The 24,753-nt window shown below is 40.1% G+C and overlaps 1 protein-coding gene across 4 annotated transcripts in view; it reads left to right on the forward strand.

Moving 5' to 3' along the window:
* The first annotated feature begins 2,693 nt into the window (after positions 1-2,693).
* LOC135547173 (protein TANC1-like) overlaps positions 2,694-24,753 on the forward strand; it is a 185,044-nt gene continuing 162,984 nt past the window's right edge. For all 4 annotated transcript variants that reach the window (XM_064975908.1, XM_064975910.1, XM_064975909.1 and 1 more), the window contains exon 1: positions 2,694-2,779. The gene's annotated coding sequence lies outside the window, so the exon portion shown is untranslated. The remainder of the gene's footprint in view (positions 2,780-24,753) is intronic.

A 24,753-nucleotide genomic window follows, 5' to 3' on the forward strand; every position in this document is an offset into this window, starting at 1 on the left:
TCTGCAGAAAATAATGGGAGAAACTCCACAAATACAGGTGTGCCAAGCTTAACAGGGAAGCTATATATATTTTTTTTTCAAGAGCTACAAAAGTTTATATCTGTGATTCTCCTCACACACTTTTTTACCCAGACCTTTGGTACCTTCTGTGTATGTAATTCTGAGGCCTCATAGTCACTTGTGGAGGGATGGAGTGGTTGATGGTATGCTGAGTTGCAGATGGACAGGGCACATTTCCCTGCCAATGACTGCCCATTCCCAGCCATCTGACAGGGTTGATTGCCCCTCTAACGTCTGAATAAACACTTGAGTCCAACAATAACCTTGCCTCACAGTGGGGAGGAGGAGTAAGAGGGACTCTGTTGCTTTCTTAATAATCATATTCTGTTATATTTTAATAAAACAACATTTATTCTGCGCAAGAAAATAATTATAGGCATTGTAAAAAACTATTTGTTTAACATTTTTTTAAACCAATTAGATCTGAAAAAAACACTGATGTGAAAAGATCGAATGTGATTGGTCAAAAGACCAATTAGTGGGAAAAATATCAGAATTGGGCCACCTGTCTAACCGCAGCCAATGTGGCCTAGTGTACTTCTGTGGTTGTTGTATTTGTCTTATTTTGTATATCCACTTGATTTTAGAGGGCACAACATGTTGGATCATTGGACATCGTTCAATTGTACAGGTGACCAGGAAGTAGGAATGCACCGATATTGAGAGCAGGAAATTGCATCTACCTGTATGGAATTCTTCCTATATTTATTATTATTTTTTATCTTTGCTGCCAGTGGCGATTTAAGGATGAAAATCTTGGTGAGGCAAACAACAACAAAAGAATGGAAATGCATGCCAGCAAAGCGACTACACAACACAATACTAAACAATACAGGAATTACACTATAACGGTGACAAACTGTGCAAACAAACTGTTAGGGCCTACATAAAGCTCTCCCAATAGCAGAACTTTCTTTTCAGCACCATGGAGTGAATCCTTACCACTGCTACACCTGGCTATCAGCGGAGCCTTGTCTGGCAGTGAAACAGTTCATTCAGACTGATTTACTCCCTTTAAAAAACATAGCTGATATGGCTGACTTGCTGAAACAAAAAAATACTGACAATTGAGGTGTATAAACTATGGCATAAGGGGACGACGAGCAGATAAGAGGCAATCCGTAATTTTGATTCATACATTAAAGAGCGAGCTAAGACGGATGAAGTCAATTTAACTATTTGTATTCCAAGTCAGAAGCGTAGGATAAATAAAAGAGGCATATACAAGCAGACAATGAAAGCTCTTACAATATTCAATGATTGCATATCTCTAAAACAGGCTATAGGCACCACCAAGTGGGCCAAGTCAGAACATTAAACTTAGTTATGAGGGGAAAGGGACCAAATTATTAGGGTGAGGCACATGGGCTACTAACAGCTTACTACACAATATACATTTAGTATTACTTTCTTAGCTACAGTATACATATCTACCTGGCATATTACATAATTTATGCAACAGCATACAAGACATTTTTGGACTCACCTTGTTGTGATGTGCTCACTTGAACAGGAAGGTGGTGTGGCGGTCCTTGTGGGCAAATTTTGTCATCAAACTTTGTAATCTAAATCTGTCATTCTCTGGATTTATGGTGCTTTCAAGACAACACGACAATCACGTCGGAGCTCTAGAAAGAGGCCCGAGTTGGATGACTGTACAAAACGTATTTTTCCAGTCAGAGCTAGTTTTTTTCAGAGTTTGCAGTTGTCCTGAACTCACTGAAGTCGGAGATTTCCCAGTTCCGAGTTTCCAGTTGTTTTGAATGCAGCAGAAGTCATTCCAGATTGACAGCATGGCCAACGTAGATCTTTGGTTGCTTCTTTTGTCTATTTATTAGAGGCAAACAGTGCCAACCTGTCATTCAGGGCAGGCGAGGCAGAGCCCCAGCTCTTTTGAGCCTTAACTGCCCCGAATGACAGGTCGGCACTGTTTGCCTCTAATAAATAGACAAAAGAAGCAATCAAAGATCTACGTTTGTTTTGCACTAGTTCATGAACATTTGGTATCCCACCTGTGCTAGGTTGGTTGTCAGGAACTTTTGACTAGGTTGGCATTAGCGGATGCCAAGTGTCATGAACAGATTGTTTTAAAGTTGCACATAAAAAAAAGTTTATAATAGGTGTTTTGATTTGCTTTCAGACCGGTCACTCGCACCTTGGAAATACTAAGAAATATTGTGGACTGGAGTTTTCTTTGAATGTTATTAGTTTGTGCCTCACGGTGTCGCCATACACCTGACTATAACGGGTACGATGAGCAAAGCCATACCCACATATGATTTACTTTAAATGAAATCATCACTCAATGAAGGACTCATCCAGTGATCCTCGTTTAATAAATAATTCTACACTACGTCACCACATCAGATACATGTAATATGTTATATAGATCCATTTCATCGTATGGGACGCAATACAAAAATATAAGTAGTTTTCTTCCCATCATCAATGTGCATCGTCACTACTGTAGTTTGATTAAATAAGAACATGCACATGAGGCATACACTGCACACAGGGTTCAAATTGCTTTGTTACAAGTCCGGTGCTGGTGACGCGCAGTTGCGTTGCTCGACCAGCTCTTAATGACCTCATGGAGGAGTAGCCGACTGGTCTAGAGAGGGAGGAGCTCGCGCCCTACCTTTGGTCCATCAAGGGATTCATGTGGAGATAAACTGCCGGGAAAACTTTTTCCTACTGGGATATCCATGACATTTACCAGGTAAATATTGAACTTTTAAGTTCAGTGTTTTCGCCTTTATTCAAATATCAAGTACAGCTTGGACTGCGTTTAGTTGGTTTTGAGGAGAAAGTAGCATAACTAGCTATACGGGGAGCTTTTCCTCGGCTGTCTAACGTTAACGTTACTAGCTTACGTTAGTGAAGGAAGAGCTAGCAAGGAGAATATGTTGGGGCATGTCTCCTACTGGAAGCGCTGTGGGTTCACCTTGAGGAGAGAAACATAACGTTAAATAAATGTCTACTATTATACGGGAATAAGTGTTTAATATAGTGAGCGATATGGCCTCACTTTAAATACATGATCAAAATGTGCGGGGGTGCTCTTGTGAAGTGCCTATGACAGTTTGAGCTTCTCGGCAAGCTGTCAAGTCTTATAGTAAAAATCTTCTTCAGACATTTCTATTGATTCCAACCATTACTGAAACTCCTGAAAATGTCAAAAACTAGATGTGCAACGTGTCAGGTTTTGTCACTGTTATCAATCAGTCCACTCAGAACTTTGACTACCTAAATCATTTTGGCCTTATTTGATTTTAGGCGCACACTGAAACTGCCGCACATTGGTGTGCTTAGGAAATGTGTAAAATGTCAGCAATGCATCCCTACGAGAAACTAAAAAAGCAGTTGTTGACTTTGCTACTAGAAATGACATGGTAATGGTATAGTAACAACTTAGTTACACACCACGAAAACATTTGGACAGACACAAATTAATTTAAGTACAGTATAGGCAAGTAATATTTTTTTCCAGGGTAGCTAGAACCCCAAACACTGTAGAATAACGGTTAACCCCCCTTTCAGCCTTATCCTCATTCTTTCTTCCGTTTTACCATACTGTTCTTGTGTTGTTGCCCCTCTATAACAAAACAAAGTAGTCCTATGTGGTGTGTTGATGTTTAAACTGTATTCTTAGATGAGATGTGGTGGTTTTGAAATCAAGACATAAGCCATATGCAGTAATCTTGCTCACCCACATGGGTTTGAGTCATGTTGAAGTAAGGTCGGGTCTACACTTGACACTTACATGCGACTTCTGCTATCAGAATACGAAAATTGCATTGAAAAGACGGGTCTAGACACACAAAAGTCACTTTGTGGTCTCTCTCCCCCTCTCTCTCTACCGCACCTGCTGTCTCAACCTCTGAATACTCAGCTATGAAAAGCCAACTTACATTTACTCTGAGGTGCTGACCTGTTGCACACTCCCCAACCACTGTGATTATTATTTTACCCTGCTGGTCATTTATAAACGTTTAAACATCTTGAAGAACGATCTTGCCTTAATTAATGGCCATGTACTCTTATAATATCTACCCGACACAGCCACAGAGGAGGACTGGCCACCCCTCAGAGCCTGGTTCCTCTCTAGGTTTATTCCTAGGTTCCTTCTTTTCTAGGGAGTTTTCCTAGTCACTGTGCTTCTACATCTGGATTGCTTGATGTTTGGGGTTTTTAGTCTGGTTTTCTGTATAAGCACTTTTTGACATCTGTTGATGTAAAAAGGGCTTTATAAATACATTTGATTTGATTTGGTCTGATTGTGTTCAATTATGGCTGACCACTTCAGGTTGTCAGGGATGCATTGTGTGTGGATTTATCCTCAGTTTGGGCACAATCAAGCTACCAAAAGCACATACAGTGGGTCGACGTCATCAGCACTCCCTCCACAAATCTCCAAAAAACTTGTGTTTTGGGGCTGAGAGGTAACCTTTTCATTATAGCATTGGAAGAAATACATTCCTATAGTGTGAGGAATGTGCTTGCTGGCCTCATAAATGCTAGTAGCTAGCTAATGTTTAGAAAAAATATGTTCTGTTTGGCTAGAGTTATACTAAACCATTTGCGGGTTATGCTAACCCGTTTGCCATCCCTTTAGCGTTGCTTGCTAGTTTGCTGGCTAGCTACAGAGGTTAGCTGGCTAGTAAGCTACAAAGGTTAGCTACAGTAGTTAGCTACTGCCTTCAGTTGTTGTTGTGTTATTTTCATATTTTGCCTATTCCACCATTTTTAGAATGCATACTGGCATTTGAATATAGTGCGGGAAAAGGGAATCCGGACACACTGTGGACATCATAGACACATGTAGGTGTAGATGCATGATGCGTTCGGAATTCCAGAACAGAAATCTACGATCAGAATACTAAAACTGCATGATCTGTCAAGTCATGGACTCTTATTGTCTCCACCCGGCACAGCCAGAAGAGGACTGGTCACCCCTCAGAGCTTTCTTCCTAGGTTGCTGCCTTTCTAGGAAGTTTTTCCTAGCCACCGTGCTACTACATCTGCATTGCTTGCTGTTTGAGGTTTTAGGCTGGGTTTCTGTATAAGTACTTAGTGACATGTGCTGATGTAAAAGGGGCTATGGGGCTTTATACATACATTTGATTTGCTGTAGACACGGCCTAAGTTTGTTTGTGCTTACACAAGACACTTACTTGCTTTTTGGCACAGATGCTTTAACACCCCCTAGTGTCGATGTCCGCGCCTCTGTGATTAGCATAATAAAAAAATCCCCATCAAAATCTGTCAGTTTAAGCTAGAGGTCGACCGATTAACGCCGATACCGATTATTGGAGGACCAAAAAAGCCGATACATTTTTAAAAAATCGGCCGATTAATCGGTATTTGTAATAATGACAATTACAACAATACTGAATGAACACTTATTTTAACTTAATATAATATATCAATGAAATCAATTTAGCCTCAAGTAAATAATGAAACATGTTCAATTTGGTTTAAATAATGCAAAAACAAAGTGTTGGAGAAGAAAGTAAAAGTGCAATATGTGCTATGTAAGAAAGCTAACGTTTCAGTTCCTTGCTCAGGACATGAGAACATATGAAAGCTGGTGGTTCCTTTTAACATGAATCTTCAATATTCCCAGGTAAGAAGTTTTAGGTTGTAGTTATTATAGGAATTATAGGACTATTTCCCTCGATACCATTTGTATTTCATTAACCTTTGACTATTGGATGTTCTTACAGGCACTTTAGTATTGCCAGTATAGCTTCCATCCCTCTCCTCGCTCCTCCCTAGGCTCGAAACAGCAACACAACGACAATTAGCGTGCGCTAACTAGCTAGCCATTTCACTTCGGTTACACAAGCCTCATCTCGGGAGTTGATAAGCTTGAAGTCATAAACAGCGCAATGCTTGACGCACAACGAAGAGCTGCTGTCAAAACGCACGAAAGTGCTGTCAGATTATATGCAACACAGAACACGCTAGATAATATCTAGTAATATCATTAACCATGTGTAGTTAACTAGTGATTATGATTGATTGTTTTTTATAAGATAAGTTTAATGCTAGCTAGCAACTTATCTTGGCTTACTGCATTCGCGTAACAGGCAGTCTCCTTGTGGAGTGCAACGAGAGAGAGGCAGGTTGTTATTGCATTGGACTCGTTAACTGTAAGGTTGCAAGATTGAATCCCCCGAGCTGACAAGGGGAAAACCTATCGTTCTGCCCCTGAACAAGGCAGTTAACCCACCGTACCTAGGCCGTCATTGAAAATAAGAATGTGTTCTTAACTGACTTGCCTAGTTAAATTAAGGTATTTAAATAAATAAATAAATATATATATATATATATATATATATTAAAAAAAGCCCCAAAATACAGATTTCCGATTGTTATGAAAACTTGAAATCGGCCCTAATTAATTGGCCATTCCGATTAAATCGGTCAACCTCTAGTTTAAGCTAGATATATTAGGTTTTTGTATGGGCTGCGTCTCAATCCACCACATCCGCCGGTGTCACCCAGTGTTTCTATAGGCTAAGACAGTAAGGCCAAATTCAATGTTTCATCAAATACATTTCAAATCAAATAGCAAAATGATCCTTGGTATGACCATCTTAAAACAATTCCATATGTTAGCTTAGTAGAACCCGCCCTCCCGGCTTAGACTCTAAAGGATTAAAACAAGTTAGTGTAGTTCTTTCTAAAAAGTTCTTCATGCTGAAATGTCAGTTTCCATTTAGATCAACAGGGGCAGATGAAGTCGATGAACCTAGCATGTCCTCACTGAACTGTGTGGTGCTACCTGGAAAGGACCTCGAGTCTGACACAAAAAGTTCAGAATAATTCAAACCAACATTTTTTGTTGTTACCTATTCAGTCACAGTCAGCTGTCAGTTGCTCTACATAGGATACAAGATAAGGTGAATAACCTATGATAGAAATTAGCCCCGTTTTAACTTTATAGGACAATTTCCTCTACAGTTTGTAGGACAATTTCAAGCTTGTCTCTTCTCTATCAAACATTTCTACATTCATAACCTTTACAGAATTAGTCTATTATCCATTTTACAATCATGAAATATGTGCTTAAAAAGATTTTCACCTCCACAAGATGCAAGGTGATCGGAACTAACTGTGCATCTGACAGGTGCTTGCTTGTGATGACTGGACTGAAGTATGAACTGTCATAATAGTTTATCTGAAGAAAAAATATTTTATCATGCATTTGTGAAGTTATGTAGGCTAGCCTTTGAAGTGCCAACAAGGTCTGTAGTCACAGCAGAGAACCTGGTTCCCATGGTTCATAGTAGAGGTCGACCGATTAATCGGAATGGCCGATTAATTAGGGCCTATTTCAAGCTTCCATAACAATCGGAAATCGGTATTTTTGGACACCGATTTGGCAAAAAAAATTTTTTACACCTTTTATTTAATCTTTATTTAACGAGGCAAGTTAGTTAATTAAGAACACATTCTTATTTTCAATGACGGCCGAGGAACGGTGGGTTAACTGCCTTGTTCAGGGGCAGAACGACAGATTTTTACCTTGTCAGCTCGGGGATTCAATCTTGCAACCTTACAGTTAACTAGACCAAAGCTCTAACCACCTGCCTCTCATTGCACTCCACGAGGAGCCTGCCTATTACGCAAATTCAGTAAGCCAAGGTAAGTTGCTAGCTAGCATTAAACTTATCTTATAAAAAACAATCAATCAATCAATATCACTAGTTAACTACACATGGTTGATGATATTACTAGTTTATCTAGCGTGTCCTGCATTGCATACAATCGATGTGGTGTGTATTCGCGAAAAAGGACTGTCCTTGCTCCAATGTGTACCTAACCATAAACATCAATGCCTTTCTTAAAATCAATACACAAGTATATATTTTTAAACCTGCATATTTAGCTAAAAGAAATCCAGGTTAGCAGGCAATATTAACCAGGTGAAATTGTGTCACTTCTCTTGCATTCATTGCACGCAGAGTCAGGGTATATGCAACAGTTTGGGCCGCCTAATTTGCCAGAATTTTACGTAATTATGACATAACATTGAAGGTTGTGCAATGTAACAGGAATATTTAGACTTATGGATGCCACCCGTTAGATAAAATACGGAACGGTTCTGTATTTCACTGAAAGAATTAACGTCTTTTTTTCGAGATGATAGTTTCCGGATTCGACCATATTAATGACCTAATGCTCGTATTTCTCTGTGTTATTATGTAATAACTAAGTCTATGATTTGATAGAGCAGTGTGACTGAGCGATGGTAGGCACCAGCAGGCTCGTAAGCATTAATTCAAACAGCACTTTCATGCGTTTATCCAGCAGCTCTACGCAAGGCTTCAAGTGTTGCCCTGTTTATGACTTCAAGCCTATCAACTCCCGAGATTAGGCTGGTGTAACCGATGTGAAATGGCTAGCTAGTTAGCGGGGTGTGCGCTAATAGCGTTTCAAACGTCACTCGCTCGGGGACTTGGAGTGGTTGTTCCCCTTGCTCTGCATGGGTAGCGCTGCTTCGAGGGTGGCTGTTGTCGATGTGTTCCTGGTTCGAGCCCAGGTAGCGAAGAGGAGAAGGATGGAAGCTATACTGTTACACTGACAATACTAAAGTGCCTATAAGAACATCCAATAGTCAAAGGTTAATGAAATACAAATGGTATAGAGAGAAATAGTCCTATAATTCCTTTAATAAATACAACCAAAAACTTCTTACCTGGGAATATTGAAGACTCATGTTAAAAGGAACCACCAGCTTTCATATGTTCTCATGTTCTGAGCAAGGAACTTAAATGTTAGCTTTCTTACATGGCACATATTGCACTTTTACTTTCTTCTCCAGCACTTTGTTTTTGCATTATTTAAACCAAATTGAACATGTTTCATTATTTACTTGAGGCTAAATAGATTTTATTGATGTATTATATTAAGTTAAAATAAGTGTTCATTCAGTATTTTTGTAATTGTCATTATTACAAATAAAACAAAAACAGATCGTCAGATTAATCGGTATCGTCTTTTTTTGGTCCTCCAATAATCGGTATCGGTATCTGCGTTGAAAAATCCTAAATCAGTCGACCTCTAGTTCATAGCCAGTTGGCCAATAACAGGTGCTTGCACCAAGGAGACAATGTTGGGGCTGAAGAGTCAATGGAGCCACTGACCAGAGAGTGTTCAGGGGGCTTTGAATCAGTATCCAAACAGCATCCACATTGTGGCACATTATTCAAGTAATAAGGAACGATATTGAATGTCTACTGACTTGAAGAGTTTAATTAATATAATAATGTATGGCATTTAGCAGATGCTTTTCTCCAAAGTGACTTAGTCATGCATAGAAATGTATACACCAGAATTGTTTTGTGTGGCAAAGACTGTAAAGTGTGTGGAGTTTGCAGAGCTCTCTGTGTCAGTTGGTTTTGTAAAATTAAATGTTATTGGAAAGATTCTGCTCTAATCTGGTTGTGGGCTAATGTCTATTGGGTTGACACCAATAACAAATGTGGCTGAAAGAGGTCAGTCCACCCTCCAGAGGCAAGAAGTTGAGTGGGATGGAGTGTTTGTTTGAAACAGCAAATTGATGATTTGTATTCACACTCCCAGTTTGAATCATAGATCATTATGGGAACTTTTTTATTGTGTCATGGTTGTTTCAGTGGTTTGAGGGGCCTGTTGTGAAATGATCCTTTATTAACAGTGGCTTTTGCCCCTCTGTGTCATGCCAACCCCATGCACTGAGGCCGCTCGTTGCAAGCCCTCTGATGTAATTACTGTAAACATCATTGTAGTATTTACATGGCCATATAAATCCAGAAGAAGGTATCTGTGTAGATCGTCATAATAAGAGGTTGTTTTATTATTAATGTGATATATCCAGATGCTATTATTTGTCTGTGGTCATAGGATCCCTCACAGTTAATAATAGGATGATACTGATATGCCATCATTTTATCATTGGTTCTTAGTGCTATGATCTGCTCAGTACAGTTGACAATGGCTAGCCTAATTTAAAAGTAGTACACAGGCTATTACATTCACCAGTTTCTAGCCTATAGGGTACGGGGCATTGTGTAATTGCATTAGGTACAATTTCTCAAGGGTTCAAAGCAGTTTGTATCTAAACGCTCGCCTTAACTCTTTTAACCCCACCATTTAATTGCACTGCTTCCCTCTAGGCATCAATTAAAATGTAGCAGAATGACAGATGCATATTGAGTTGCCTTTGTGTATTGGTGGAGGATTTGGTTTCTGAACATGAGAGCAGCTTCGGTAGAGAGAACAGAGAGAATGTGGTGAGCAAACAAAGCTACTGTATGACACTGTGAAATTTCAGAGTGACCTCATTAGCTTACTGAGAACGTACAGTTTAGAAACCACAATTATTTTGGTCTGCCAAATGTTTTATGATTGCACGCTTTAATCAACACATTCGACTCAATGAGACATTTCATTAAACTGACATGGGAATAATACATTTATGAAAGGACTCCCATAAAAACCCTCAGTGAGCTACAGTACTGAATGAGATCCCAAGCCTGTGTGTGAGCACAACCAAAAGCTTTTAACAGTACCTCCTGATGAAACAGCTGTTATTAACATTTTTGTTAAGCATTTAGAAAGCCCCAGAGAGAAATGGAGGGGTAGATAGCTGTGTTGTTATGACTGTGGAGTATAAGAGGGGCTGGGTCTCCGTACAGGCTGTGACCAATTGTATTCAAGCCCCTTCCCTTTTCCCACATTTTGTTACATTAAAGCCTATTTTAAAATGTATTGAATTATTTTCCCCCTCATCAATCTACACACAATATCCCATCATGACAAAACAAAAACAGGTTTTTAGAAATTTTAGCAAAAACATAAATAACTTATTTACATTAGTATCCAGAGACTCGAACTTGAGCTCAGGTGCATCCTGTTTCCATTGATCATCCTTGAGATGTTTCTATAACTTGATTGGAGTCCAGCTGTGGTAAATTCAATTGATTGGACATGATTTGGTAAGGCACATACACCTGTCTATATAAGGTCCTACAGTTGACAGTGCATGGCAGAGCAAAAACCAAGCCATGAGTTTGAAGGAATTGTCCGTAGAGCTCCCAGACACGATTGTGTCAAGGCACAGATCTGGGGAAGGGTACCAAAACATTTCTGCAGCATTGAAGGTCCCCAAGAACACAGTGTTCTCCATCATTCTTAAGTGGAAGATGTTAAGAACGACCAAAACTCTCCCTAGAGCTGGCAGCCCGGCCAAACTGAGCAATCGCGGGAGAAAGGCCTTGGTCAGGGAGGTGACCAAGAACCCGATGGTCACTGACAGAGCTCCAGAGTTCCTCTGTGGAGATGAACCATCTCTGCAGCACTCCACCAATCAGGCCTTTATAGTAGAGTGGCAAGACGGAAGCCACTACTAAGCAAAAGGCACATGACAGCCCACTTGGAGTTTGCCAAAAGGCATCTAAAGGACTCTCAGACCATGAGAAACAAGATTATCTGGTATGATGAAACCAAGATTGAGCTCTTTGGCCTGAATGCCAAGTGCCACGTCTGGAGGAAACCTGCCACCATCCCTACAGTGAAGCATGGTGGTGTGAGCATCATGCTGTGGGGATGTTTTTCAGCGGGAGGGACTGGGAGACTAGACAGGATCGAGGGAAAGATGAACGGAGTAAAGTACAGAGAGATCCTTGATGAAAACCTGCTCCAGAGCGCTTAGGACCTCAGACGGTGGCGAAGGTTCACCTTCTAACAGGACAACAACCCTAAGCACACAGCCAACACAATGCAGAAGTGGTTTCGGGATAAGTCTCTGAATGTCCTTGAGTGGCCCAGCCAGGGCCCGGACTTGAAGCCGATCGAACATCTGTGGAGAGACCTGAAAATAGCTTTGCAGCCAACCTGACAGAGCTTGAGAGGATCTGCAGAGGAGAATGGGTGAAACTCCCCAAATACAGGTGTGCCAAGCTTGTAGAGTCATACCCAAGAAGACTCAAAGCTGTAATTGTTGACAAAGGTCCTTCAACAAAGAAGTGAGTAAAGGGTATTTTTTTAAATACATTTGCCAACATTTCTAAGAACCTGTTTTTGCCTTGTCATTGTGAGGTATTGTGTGTAGATTGATGAGTGGAAAAAAATATTTAATCCATTTTAGAATAAAATTAGGAAAAAGTCAAGGGGTCTGAATACTTTTCGAATGCACTATATGTAATCCATGAATTGCTAATGCTATGTATAGGCCAATCAAATCAAATGCATTTATAAAGCTCTTTCTACATCAGCCGATGTCACAAAGTGCTGTACAGAATCCCAGCATAAAACCCCAAACAGCAAGCAATGCAGATGTAGAAGCATGGCGGCTTTGAAAAACTCCCTAGAAAGGCCCGAACCTAGGAAGAAACCTAGAGCGGAACCAGGCTCCGAGGGGTGGCCAGTCCTCTTCAGGCTGTGCCGGGTGGAGATTATAACAGTACATGGCCAAGATGTTCAAACGTTCATAGATGACCAGCAGGGTCAGATAATAATAATCACAGTGTTTGTAGAGGGTGCAACAGGTCAGCACCTCAGGAGTAAATGTCAGTTGGCTTTTCAAAGCCGATCATTCAGAGTTAGAGACAGCAGGTGCGGTTGAGAGAGAGAGTCCAAATCAGCAGGTCTGGGACAAGGTAGCACGTCCAGTGAACAGGTCAGGGTTCCATAGCTGCAGGTAGAACAATTGAAACTGGAGCAGCAGCATGACCAGGTGGACTGGGGACAGCAAGGAGTCATCAGGTCGGGTAGTCCTGAGGCATGGTCCTAGGGCTCAGGTCCTGAGAGAGAGAAAGATAGAAAAAGAGAGAGAGAGAATTAGAGGGTGCACACTTAAATTCACACAGGACACCGGATGAGACAGGAGAAAAACTCCAGACTGACTCTAGCTCCCCGACACAAACTATTGCAGCATAAATACTGGAGGCTGACAGGAGGGGTCGGGAGACACTGTGGCCCTGTCCCCCGGACAGGGCCAAACAGGTAGGATATAATCCCACCCACTTTGCCAATGAAAGGCTTTGAAGCCACCGGTCGGCCACATTGGCACTCCCCAGAAGAAGCAGTCCTCTATAGGAATTATTAGAATTCTACAGTATTTCAATTAAGTGTTAAGGACAAAATTATAGCTATTTAAGTATTTTTTATTGTTGTGGGGACACTAACATTAGAACTTAAAAATATATACTTTAATGTTATATATATATATATATATATATAATATATATATATATATATGTTGTTTAGCTCACATAATATAATTTAATAGTATTCATTAAGGTGTCCGTAATAGCATAAATATGTCAAAAAGAAATGTAGACATTAATAAATGCATTTCTGTAGCTTCCAAAATATTTTTTTTACAATGATGGGGAAGTGCCAAGATGGAGGTGCGGTGGCTACAGAACCGCATCCCCTTTCAGTCATCTAGTGTATATATAAATAATTGGTTGTGACTCTCAGGCCAACTGGTTCTTGAGAGAGGGTCACTCACAGTTAAAACAGTTTCAAGGTGATCATGATTGTGGTGTTTATTAATGCAGTGCACTCTTGTGATATTCAAACATGTTTCCCTATATCCTCTCACAACAGTTAGGCTACCTCCACAATCTGCCATGAGAGAGTGCTGTGTTGTGGTCTTTTTCTTAGCGGTATATAGTCTATATTACTGTTTGTTCAATTTGAGGTAGTCTAATAATAAACCATGAAGCCTTATCTGCAAACTGTCTGGGCTCAGGCTGAACACCTGTGGAATGTTTATCAGCCAAAACCCAGGAGTGATTTATTAGACGTACACATTTGCTTTAAACAAAGGAAACAGCTCTGAGTCCCTGTGATGCCAATTCTGTTAAATGTCTTACTGGCCTAGGAATCCCTACGAGATAAACTCATGAAGTAAAATGGATGAAGATGCTATGTGTTAAGAGAAAACCTGTAGACTTTAAACCTGGCAAGTTAATGTTTGACTCGAATCAAATAGCCTAGCAGGAAACCCCAAACTCCCTGCCAAATATCTGGCTATGGTCTGACTCAGAGTTGTCCGTAAGCAGGGAAGGAACAAGATTCTGAAGAATAGTTGGTGCTGTCCAGCTTTTTATAATCTCATAGACCAACGGTCACCAACCATTGTCGATCTCCAAGGCATTTCTGTTTTTTTGCAAACATTTCTATAAAGAACCCAACGATAAAGCCTTGTGTTCCAATTTTTTTGCTGCCCTGCACGCCGGGCAGGCAAACTGTTGCCGTTTCATGTGTCTGAAGGTACAAACTCTGCCTTCCTGGTGGGCCTGGAGAGGAAAACATGTGCACTATGCTACCACTGGCCAATCAGATTGCGCAGATGACCGAGTCTGCAGTAACATAGCAGGCATACAAGAAAGCTACGACAAAATTGATAATGTGAGATTGCAAAACGTTTAAAACACAGACTAGAGAGAGACTGTCAACGAATACAGCAAAGAGCTGCTGTTTTTATGACTGAGTTCATGTTTACGTTCTTACTCAGCACTGTCAACACTTTGTATTCAACACTTTTATAAGCCATAAAATGCACGTTCTTCCTATTTCCACTCAGCGCTACAACAAGGAGTGCAGCTGTAATGAATAAGTAGGAGAGTGTATCTATAGGCTTGCGTTGTTGTTATTATTAGTGGCGTTGGTCTTTTTTAATTTCAAGGAATATTTCACTTTTTCATATGCGTAAACAACATGAGTTTGTGCATGAGGCAGAAATAATGAGGTGCGACTCGAGTTTTGCCATCAGCTGGAAGATGGTGTCCCTTTTTGGTCAGTGTCAGTGGAGGATAGGGAGAGGGGAGGGATGTTGAGTGACGGGACCCTCACTGCTGCTCTCTCCCTCTGCTGAGACTGACCATCAGATGCAGGCACCATCAGCCCAGTAAAATAAAAAGCAAATTATTTAAATGTATGCTCACTCAGCTGTGCCTCCCAAGTAATTCAACAATGGGTCTATTACTGGTGTGACTCAGAAAAAGTTGGTGAACACTGTCACAGACAAACAAGAGTGTTTTTTTCCTATTTGGGAGTGTTCCTAGTCAGGTGAGGAGGAGGATTTATGGAGTCTCCCTGATGTTCATTAAAAGAAACCAGATAAAGATTGTAAATAGATGTGGGCAGGCTGAGGCTGGCAAATGGTATCCTAACTCATAGCTAGCTATCATTAGAGGTCGACCGATTAATCGGAATGGCCGATTAATTAGGGCCGATTTCAAGTTTTCATAACAATCGGAAATCGGTATTTTTGGGCGCCGATAAAAATAAAAAAAGTTTTATTTTTTATATATCTTTATTTAACTAGGCAAGTCAGTTAATAACACATTCTTATTTTCAATGATGGCCTAGGAACGGTGGGTTAACTGGCTTGTTCAGGGGCAGAACGACAGATTTTCACATTGTCAGCTCGGGGGATCCAATCTTGCATCCTTAGAGTTAACTTGTCCAACACAATAACGACCTGCCTCTCTCTCGTTGCACTCCACAAGGAGACTGCCTGTTACGCGAAGGCAGTAAGCCAAGGTAAGTTGCTAGCTAGCATTAAACTTATCTTATAAAAAACAATCAATCATAATCACTAGTTAACTACACATGGTTGATGATATTACTAGATATTATCTAGTGTGTCCTGCGTTGCATATAATCTAACTGAGCATACAAGTATCTGACTGAGCGGTGGTAGGCAGAAGCAGGCGCGTAAACATATTTCGTGAAAAGAAATTCATGTTAGCAGGCAATATTAACTCGGGAAATTGTGTCACGTCCCTTGCATTGCAGGCAGTATCAGGGTATATGCAACAGTTTGGGCCGCTTGGCTCGTTGCAAACTAATTTGCCAGAATTTTACATAATTATGACAAAACATTGAAGGTTGTGCAATGTAACAGCGATATTTAGACTTAGGGATGCCACCTGTTCGATACAATATGGAACGGTTCCGTATTTCACTGAAAGAATAAACATTTTGTTTTCGAAATGATAGTTTCTGGATTTGATCATATTAATGACCAACGGCTCGTATTTCTGTGTTTATTATATTATAATTAAGTCTATGATTTGATAGAGCAGTCTGACTGAGCGGTGGTACGCGGCAGCGAGCATTCATTCAAACTTAACTGTGTTTGCCAGCAGCTCTTAGCAATGCTTGCTTCACACCGCTGCTTCAAGTCTACCAACTCCTGAGATTAGGCTGGCAATACCAAAGTGCCTATTGGAACCAATAGTCAAAGGTATATGAAATACAAATGGTATAGAGTGAAATAGTCAATGTGTCATAATTCCTATAATAACTACAACCTAACTGGGAATATTGAAGAACTGGGAATATTGAACCACCAGCTTTCATATGTTCTCATGTTCTGAGCAAGGAACTTAAACGTTTGCTTTTTTACATAGCATATATTGCACCTTTACTTCTCCAACACTGTGTTTTTGCATTATTTAAACCAAATTTCACATCAGATATTATCATCTCTCTTCGTGAGCATTGCATGTTTCGTTATTTATTTGAGACTGAATAGATTTTTATTTATGTTTTATATTAAGTTAAAATAAAAGTGTTCATTGTTCATTCAGTATTGTTGTAATTGTCATTATTACAAATATATATATATATATATAAAAATCGTCCGATTAATGGGTATCGGGTTGTTTTGGTCCTCCAATAATCGGTATCGGTGTTGAAAAATCATAATCGGTCTACCTCTAATCTTAACCTTTCTAGCGCAGGGGTCCCGCTAGCGGTTCCGCTCGTCCAATACAGCAAATGAAAGATAAACATCTTGTTAATCTACCCATCGTGTCCGATTTCAAAAATGCTTTACAGCTTAAGCACAACATATGTTAGGTCATAGCCAAGTCGAAAAAACACAGTCACAAAAAGCAGAAATATAGATAAAATTAATCACTAACCTTTGATGATCATCATCAGATGACACTCATAGGACATCATGTTACACAATACATGTATATTTTGTTCGATAATGTGCATATTTATATCCAAAAATCTTAGTTTACATTGGGGCCTTACGTGCAGTAATATTTTGATTCCAAAACATCCGGTGATTTTGCAGAAATACTCATAATAAACGTTGATAAAAGATACAAGTGTTATTCACAGAATTAAAGATAGACTTCTCCTTAATGCAACCGCTGTGTCAGATTTCAAAAAAACTTTACGGAAAAAGCATAATCTGAGAACGGAGCTCAGAACCCAAAACATCCAGAGGAATATCCGCCATATTGGAATCAACAAAGTTAGAAACAACACCATAAATATTCACTTACCTTTGATGATCTTCATCATAAGGAACTCCCAGGAATCCCAGTTTGACAATAAATGACTGATTTGTTCCATAAAGTTCCATCATTTATGTCCAAATAGCCACTTGTTGTCTTCATGAGGCGCAGGCACATCATCCAGATAAAAACTCGAAAAGTTCCGTTACAGTCCTTTAGAAACATGTCAAACGATGTATGGAATCAATCTTTAGGGTGTTTTTAACATAAAACAACAATAATGTTCCAAAGGAGAATTCCTTTGTCTTCAGAAAAGCACTGGAACGAGAGGTAACTCTGTCGGGAGTGCGCGTCATGAGACCAAGGCACTATGCCAGACCACTGACTCAAAGACGTCTCACGAGCCCCTCCTTTATAGTAGAATCCCCATTCAAGTTTTTAAAGACGGTTGACATCTAGTGGAAGCCGTAGGAAGTGTCACTTTATCCATATCCCAATGTGTATTCAGTAGACCAAGCTTTGAAAAACTACAAACCTCAGATGTCCCACTTCCTGGTTGGATTTTTCTCAGGTTTTCGCCTGCCATATGAGTTCTGTTATACTCACAGACATCATTCAAACAGTCTTAGAAACTTCAGAGTGGTTTCTATCCAATACTAATAATAATATGCATATATTAGCATCTGGGACAGAGTAGGAGGCAGTTCACTCTGGGCACACTATTCATCCAAAAGTGAAAATGCTGCCCCTTATCCCAAAAAGGTTAAATATGAGTTTTTGCTAACAGAATGATAAGACAATAGGGAATATTGCTTAAACTTACAGAAGCAAATTATTTCTGCAAAAGTAAATATAAATATTGATATACAGTTGGGCAAAAAAGTATCTAGTCAGCCAACAATTGTGCAAGTTTTCCCACTTAAAAAGATGAGAGAGGCCTGTAATTTTCTTCATAGGTACACTTCAACTATGACAGACAAAATGAGGAAAAACCCCAGAAAATCACATTGTAGGATTTTTAATGAATTTATTTGCAAATTATGGTGACCCCGCTGAGGTCATGCTGCCCCTTCAACACGCAGCAGTCCAGCCTTTCGAAACCCGTTGATGATGGTGGATTTTTTTGACAATGCTCCACGCTGTCAGGACCCACTGGCAGACTTGACCATAAGATGCTCTTCGCCTGCGGCCCGTTTTAGTAAAGGATTTCTCCCCACTTGTCATCCAAGCCTCCCACTGAACAAGGAGCGCCACCTTAAATGCACGATTTACACTGATGTCGAGTGGCTGCAAATACTTTGGGCCATCTGCTTTTCTTCCCTCTGAAAGCTTTTGTTGTCTTTTTGCACTGAGTCAGTTACTCACACTGCTGTTTCCAACGTCTTATCATCGACTCATTAAGGCCAAGCTCCTATGCAGCAGCTCTATTTCCTTTTCCAACAGCCAGATCGATCGCCTTCAACTTGAAAGCTGCATGATATGCATTGCTCCGTGTCTTTGCCAAGATGAGGGTGACAAAATTACTACCGTAATCAGAATGATGGGAAGTTTGAGTGTGCTCGATTTACGTCACATTATGTGACTGTGCTCAGTTGTTTGGCGGCATGAATCTTGTGAAAGCGGGAAAAATCCATAAATTAGCCGTGTCATTGTATAAACCGCGAGGTTCAAAGTATGGGAATAAAGTAGCGGCTTATAGTCCGGAAATTACGGTAGATGAGATGGAGGTCATTACCACTAAATAAATTGGGACATTTTTGGTGTGCCACAGAATATTTTTATCCCATCATGGTGTGCCACGGTTCAAAAAAGGTTGAGAACCACTGGTGTAGGGTAATGTTTCTTGGGTATGAGGTGATGTATTTGGAAAGGGAGAGATGAGCAATGTCTTGTCTGCAAGTGTATAAAGGGTAGGCAATAATAATAATAATAATAATACAATAATAATAATACATTTATAGCTTTTATAGCGTCAGCTTTTTTTCAACTTTTATAGCGTCAGGTATAGACATAGACATGTCAGGTAGACTCAGTTTCCACAGCTCCAAGTACAACTGTACATTCTAAGTAATGATCGCCTTCAAAAACATGTTCAGCGCTGCTGGGAAGCTTGGATAGGGCATTAGAAACCGTTTCTAACAATCTTGACTTCTGAATAGGCAGTGGCATTTTCAGGGTGGAAGTTTATGCCCCCAAAATCACATTAGTAGTACCAGAATCAGCTTGCTCTTAAAATTACCTGAAAAAGTGAAACTGTCTGTTTAATAAAAGTTATCCTCCTGGGTAAAATAACTGGCTAATGAGCAGATTAGACCTGTCATTTTAATTTCAACAAAAATAATGTCTACATTCATTATAGATGAAAAAGTGGGTTAATTGCCTCTAGTCACTGCTGTAAATTGTTTGAATCTGCTTGTGACAGCATGACCTCATTTTTGGCCTGAAGGTAAGGTGAATAATCATACGATTTAAGAATGTCAGGCTATTTTCCCAGGATCTTAAAAAGTTTCTAAGAACACACTGCTCCAAGCATGTTTATTTCACAGGTAATCTACCGTACAGGCATGCACATAAGTTGCTCCAGACAGGAATTTCCTCAGTTAAACTATTTGTGTTATAGCCTAGCATAACAATCCTTGTCTAAATCCTCTTATTACACCACCAGTTGTCATGGATGCATCCTATATGGTCATGTTATACCCTGTGTGCAACCTGGGGAGCAGAAAATGTTTGCACACAACTTGAATTAGCCTATGCAGGCATGAACATGGATGTTAAAGCTCTCCGTGTGACAGGATTGTGTAGGCTACTTCAAAAGTCTAACTACATTAACTTTGTTAACCCAAGTGCTAGTATAGTATTAGTAGAACATTGGAAACAGATATGGCCAGTAAAGAGTTAATTAACAACTTCATTCTTGCTGCCTTAAAGTAGAACTGGCAGCGTTTTAATTTCTTAGCACATATGAAACAAACAGACAATCATAATATCAATCAAAAATATCAAATTCACAGTTTATGCTTCAAAATCAACATTATAAGAGGTTTTAAAAATAATATGTTCTATTTGACTCAACATTCCATGACGTACAGTAAGGCATTGTTGGCAGAATAGATAGATGCAATTCAATGCATGATTAATATAATTCACCAATACATTTCTTGGTAGTCCAAAAAATATTGCTATCAGGTTTTAAATCAGTGCTGGCCTGGTACATTGTTTGCTGCCTCCACCCATTTGGAATGCACCATTTCAGTTTCAATGACTCAATATTTTGAACAAAAACGGATGACTGTATCTAAGGCTGGGAATGTCAATACAATTAAACTAGCAAGGGCAAAGATCACAAGTCAGTCATAACGTGGCTAATAGTCTAGCGTACATGTGCCAAACACAAGGCCCTTGGGCCGAATAGGACACACAAGTGAGTATAAATGAGTCAACAGTTGAGTCATCTACTTTATGAAATTACAGCCTGATGCGCTTGCAGCTGTGAATTCAACTTCAATTGTGCTGCTTTAGTGTGTCCTGTTTACAGCACGCAGCGGAGGAAAAGTGTAAGGACACATGCCACAGTCCTATCTAGGCACCTAAAATGCAGTCTGGCTTTGGTTTTTAAAGCTTGACAATGAATAACCTAAAAACTAAACCTGCAACAAAACACCATACAAAGGAGAAACATGTAGGCCTATTACAGCAACATTTGAGCAGAAGTGTAAGCTGGCTTCTCATTTACAATACATTTTGATTGCACCATAACAGCAATGCTACATTCAACTGCACTTGTGATCCATGCAGTGCAAACAAATGAAAAACATGTTTAAGTTTGTTATTTGGAGTTACTGAATACTTTTTGATTAGGGTCGCAGTATATTATGCACATCTGCAAGCATAGCAGAAAAGTATATTATTTATCTCTCATTTTGTTTTAATATGTTAAAATGCTATATACAGCATCCTATGTACATAAGTGGACATTGTAAAGGGCTGTATTTTTTCTAATAAAACAATGGCCGGGTTGTGTCGCAGTGTGAATCGCTTAGCTAGCTAGCTATGCTGAACTTGAATGACTGTTATCCACACTTAGCATGTGTATTAGTTGTCAGTCAAATGTATTTGGGATCGATCAAATGGGCATGCGAGCAAGCAGGCAAGTAAGTTCCCATTGTTGTCAAAACGTGGGACAAGCATGCATTGGCAGGCAAGCTGCTGGAGGACAAGCAGGCTAATATTCCACATCATTTCAGTGCAATTTTGATGGCCAACTAGCTTAAAAAGTTTGAGAGGGTTTGTCCACTTTCAATTGTACAGGAATAACATAGTTGTATTGTAAATCCCAGTCAGCCAAATACATCCTCCTCCCTCTCATATGGATAGAGAGCACAGCACTGGCTGTGGTTAAAGGTTTGGAGCCAGGATGTGAATGTATCATAGTGGAGTTTGACTGGTGGACTGGTTGTGTAAAAAAGGGTTGCTTATTGCCATTTCCTAATTTCATAACATAGGCATAGAATGTGAAGAGCAGACATTGTGCACAATGCCTGAGACAGACTGCAGCCCATTCTTCCATACCTGCCACTTCCTCTTCCAGGGTTTAGGATTGTGTTGTTCACTTCTCAATGTTTCGGTGAGCTTTGAATTCAGCAAAGCCTAAGGATGGACAGTAATATAACGGCCATTATCTTTAACCTGTCAAATGTAGACTGGAAATGTTCATTTGCCCAATCTCCCCCAAATTAAAATTCATTTCATAGAGGCATTCTTTACTGTCATTGGCAAAGTGTCAATTTTCTCAGATGACAAAGGTCAGAGCCTGCCTGGTGTGAATTTTGACTGTCACTATGACAACAGCTGCTGGGCGAATTTAGAGGAACCATTCATGTAGAGTCAGTGGATGAAAAGGCCGGGTCGATGGCTGTTACCAGGAAAGTAGTATATAAAAAACTGACCTCAGGCTGCAGGGGAAGTCATGCTGAAGGTTGCTCTCTTCATTGTCTGGCATCTCACAGAGCACAAAGCAGCTCCACACTCAACCAGGCCTGTGTGTCAATGGCACCAGCATCGAAGGCAATCAGGAAAACAATCCCACTTCCGTTCTATATATAATCCAGCTTCTCTGATGACCATCTTATAGATGGCCCTGGGTTTCCATTAGGAAAATGCGGTGCCGGACAACGTGACTGGGAAGATTTAAATTTACCGGTCATTTATTTTTTATAAAAATGTTTTTTTGTTTGTTGCAGAAATGCCTTCTGGAACATGTGAACTTTCATGTGCCTTAATAACAGACTTGTGTACCATCTGTAAATACAAATACAAGTGTTAAATTACGAGCTTAGTTGGTTTAGCCACAGGAAAAGTCAGCAACTTTCCCACTAGCCATGATTGGCTGAGATAATGAGTGGGCTGGACATGCTGGGAGATGAGTTTCAGAATGGTCTGCCATATAACATACTTCTGTCTATTTGAGCTAGTCAGTATGTGTTGGTAATCCTGTCTACACACACTGTAGAACTGCATAAGTGTTTTATTTTACCTTTATTTAACTAGGAAAGTCAGTTAAGAACAAATTCTTATTTTCAATGACGGCCTAGGAACAGTGGGTTAACTGCCTGTTCAGGGGCAGAACGACAGATTTTTACCTTGTCAGCTCAGGGGTTTGAATTTGCAACCTTCCGGTTACTAGTCCAACGCTCTAACCACTAGGCTACCCTGCCGTTGCTCTCTGCTTTCTGGAGGACTGAGTTTCGAAATCAGTGCAATTAGATTATGATAGCTAAGGAGATGGAGAAAGCACCTGTCTCCGGATTACATCTTCAAACTAAGGGCAACCATGGCATCCGTGACAGGGACAGGCATCCATCCATGATGTATATGGCTTAGAAAAACTAGCTAGCTACATTTTAAGATGTTCCCTGACAGAAAGTCTTAATTTCAAGTTAAAGTGTGCTGTTAGCTGGCTAGCTAACGTTAGCCGGCCTGACAGAAAGTCTTAATTTCAAGTTAAAAGTGTGCTGTTAGCTGGCTAGCTAACGTTAGCCGGCTGGCTGGCTCGCTAGCTAACATTACATCTATGATCTTATTATTTGTCCCAGAACATGCAATGAAGCAGAAAATAAAAAGTCATTTAAAAATATTTGACAAAATGCAATTAGCTGGAAAACACCCTTCTAAACAGCACACCTGATGCGAGCGGTCCCATATGTGACGGAGATAAAGGTCTGTTTGAAATTTAAAAAGAGGAATCTAAAGATGCAACAACTAGCATGGGTTGCTAATTTGAGTAGGATTGTGCCTTTGGCTTCTGGACAACGAAAGATAAACCTCTTCCATTTTTACAATATTTAGATCTATCTGGGCTTGGAGCATACAGTGTCTATGTGAATGTGAATTCCAACTCCCTATTTTTATTTGACTGGTAGTCCCTGGGAATCACTGCGATACATAGCTGTGGCTATGGCTCTGGGGATGGTGCTTGCTTTGTGGTGCCTCAGAAAAAAATGTGAATATTGAGTGTCTGCCCCTCTATTCAGTGTGTGTCCACAAAGACCTGACAGCCACAGTAGGTCGTTGGCAACGCTGCTCTGATGGAGGCCCTTTTTAGGGGCTCTGCCTAAAGGGGATAATACCCCCAACTTAAACGCTATGGGTTGGTTGGTGGTAAACTCACTTATCAAACTGTGGGTTAGATAAATCTTGGTGCCTAGCCATGTTTTATGATGCATCCATGTATGCTCTGTTCTGAAGTTTTTCTTAAAAGGTCACCATTATTTTCCTACCTAAAATATATCGGCTTTTGATGTTGATTTTGTCCCTTTGTTCTCGTAAGAGGCACACGTTGATTTCATTAACTACTTAGGATCGTATGTCAGAGGGAGATCTAAGGACACGGAATAGCCTGTATCCTAACTCTTACTCAGTACCTTTAAGCCCAGGCAGTCTGACCTTTAGATAATAATAGAACTCTGCATGCCTCAGAAATCCATCCCCTTCAAAAGTTAGTCCGATTGGCAATCAAGCTTAGAGCAAAGTTAAGTATCTAGGAGTAGCATCCCCTCCATCAGTTAATGTTAGTGTGGATCCACCTGGCTCTGAGCTAGGCCACAGTACAAAGGAATGTGTGGAATACAGTGATTGTAAAAATGTGCAGCCCATTTTCTTCTGAGTGCCGGTCTTGTTGTAATCGCCGGCCGTGTCTAATGAGTTGATTGGATCAGTGTAATAAGAATCATGTGCGTTCGTATACATTCGTAATGTGCTTCTCTGAGACAATATCCTATTATTGTGCCATAACATAATCATAACATTGGAATGAGGCTAACTGAATTCATTACCTTGTCAATAGGCAATCTTTTGAAACATCTGAATAGCACTTGGCTGCACTAGTATGGACAACATAGCAATGTTTATGAATAGCCTACTCCAGTGC

Source organism: Oncorhynchus masou, chromosome 10, assembly GCF_036934945.1.
Source record: "Oncorhynchus masou masou isolate Uvic2021 chromosome 10, UVic_Omas_1.1, whole genome shotgun sequence".
NCBI classification, from domain to species: Eukaryota; Metazoa; Chordata; class Actinopteri; order Salmoniformes; family Salmonidae; genus Oncorhynchus; species Oncorhynchus masou.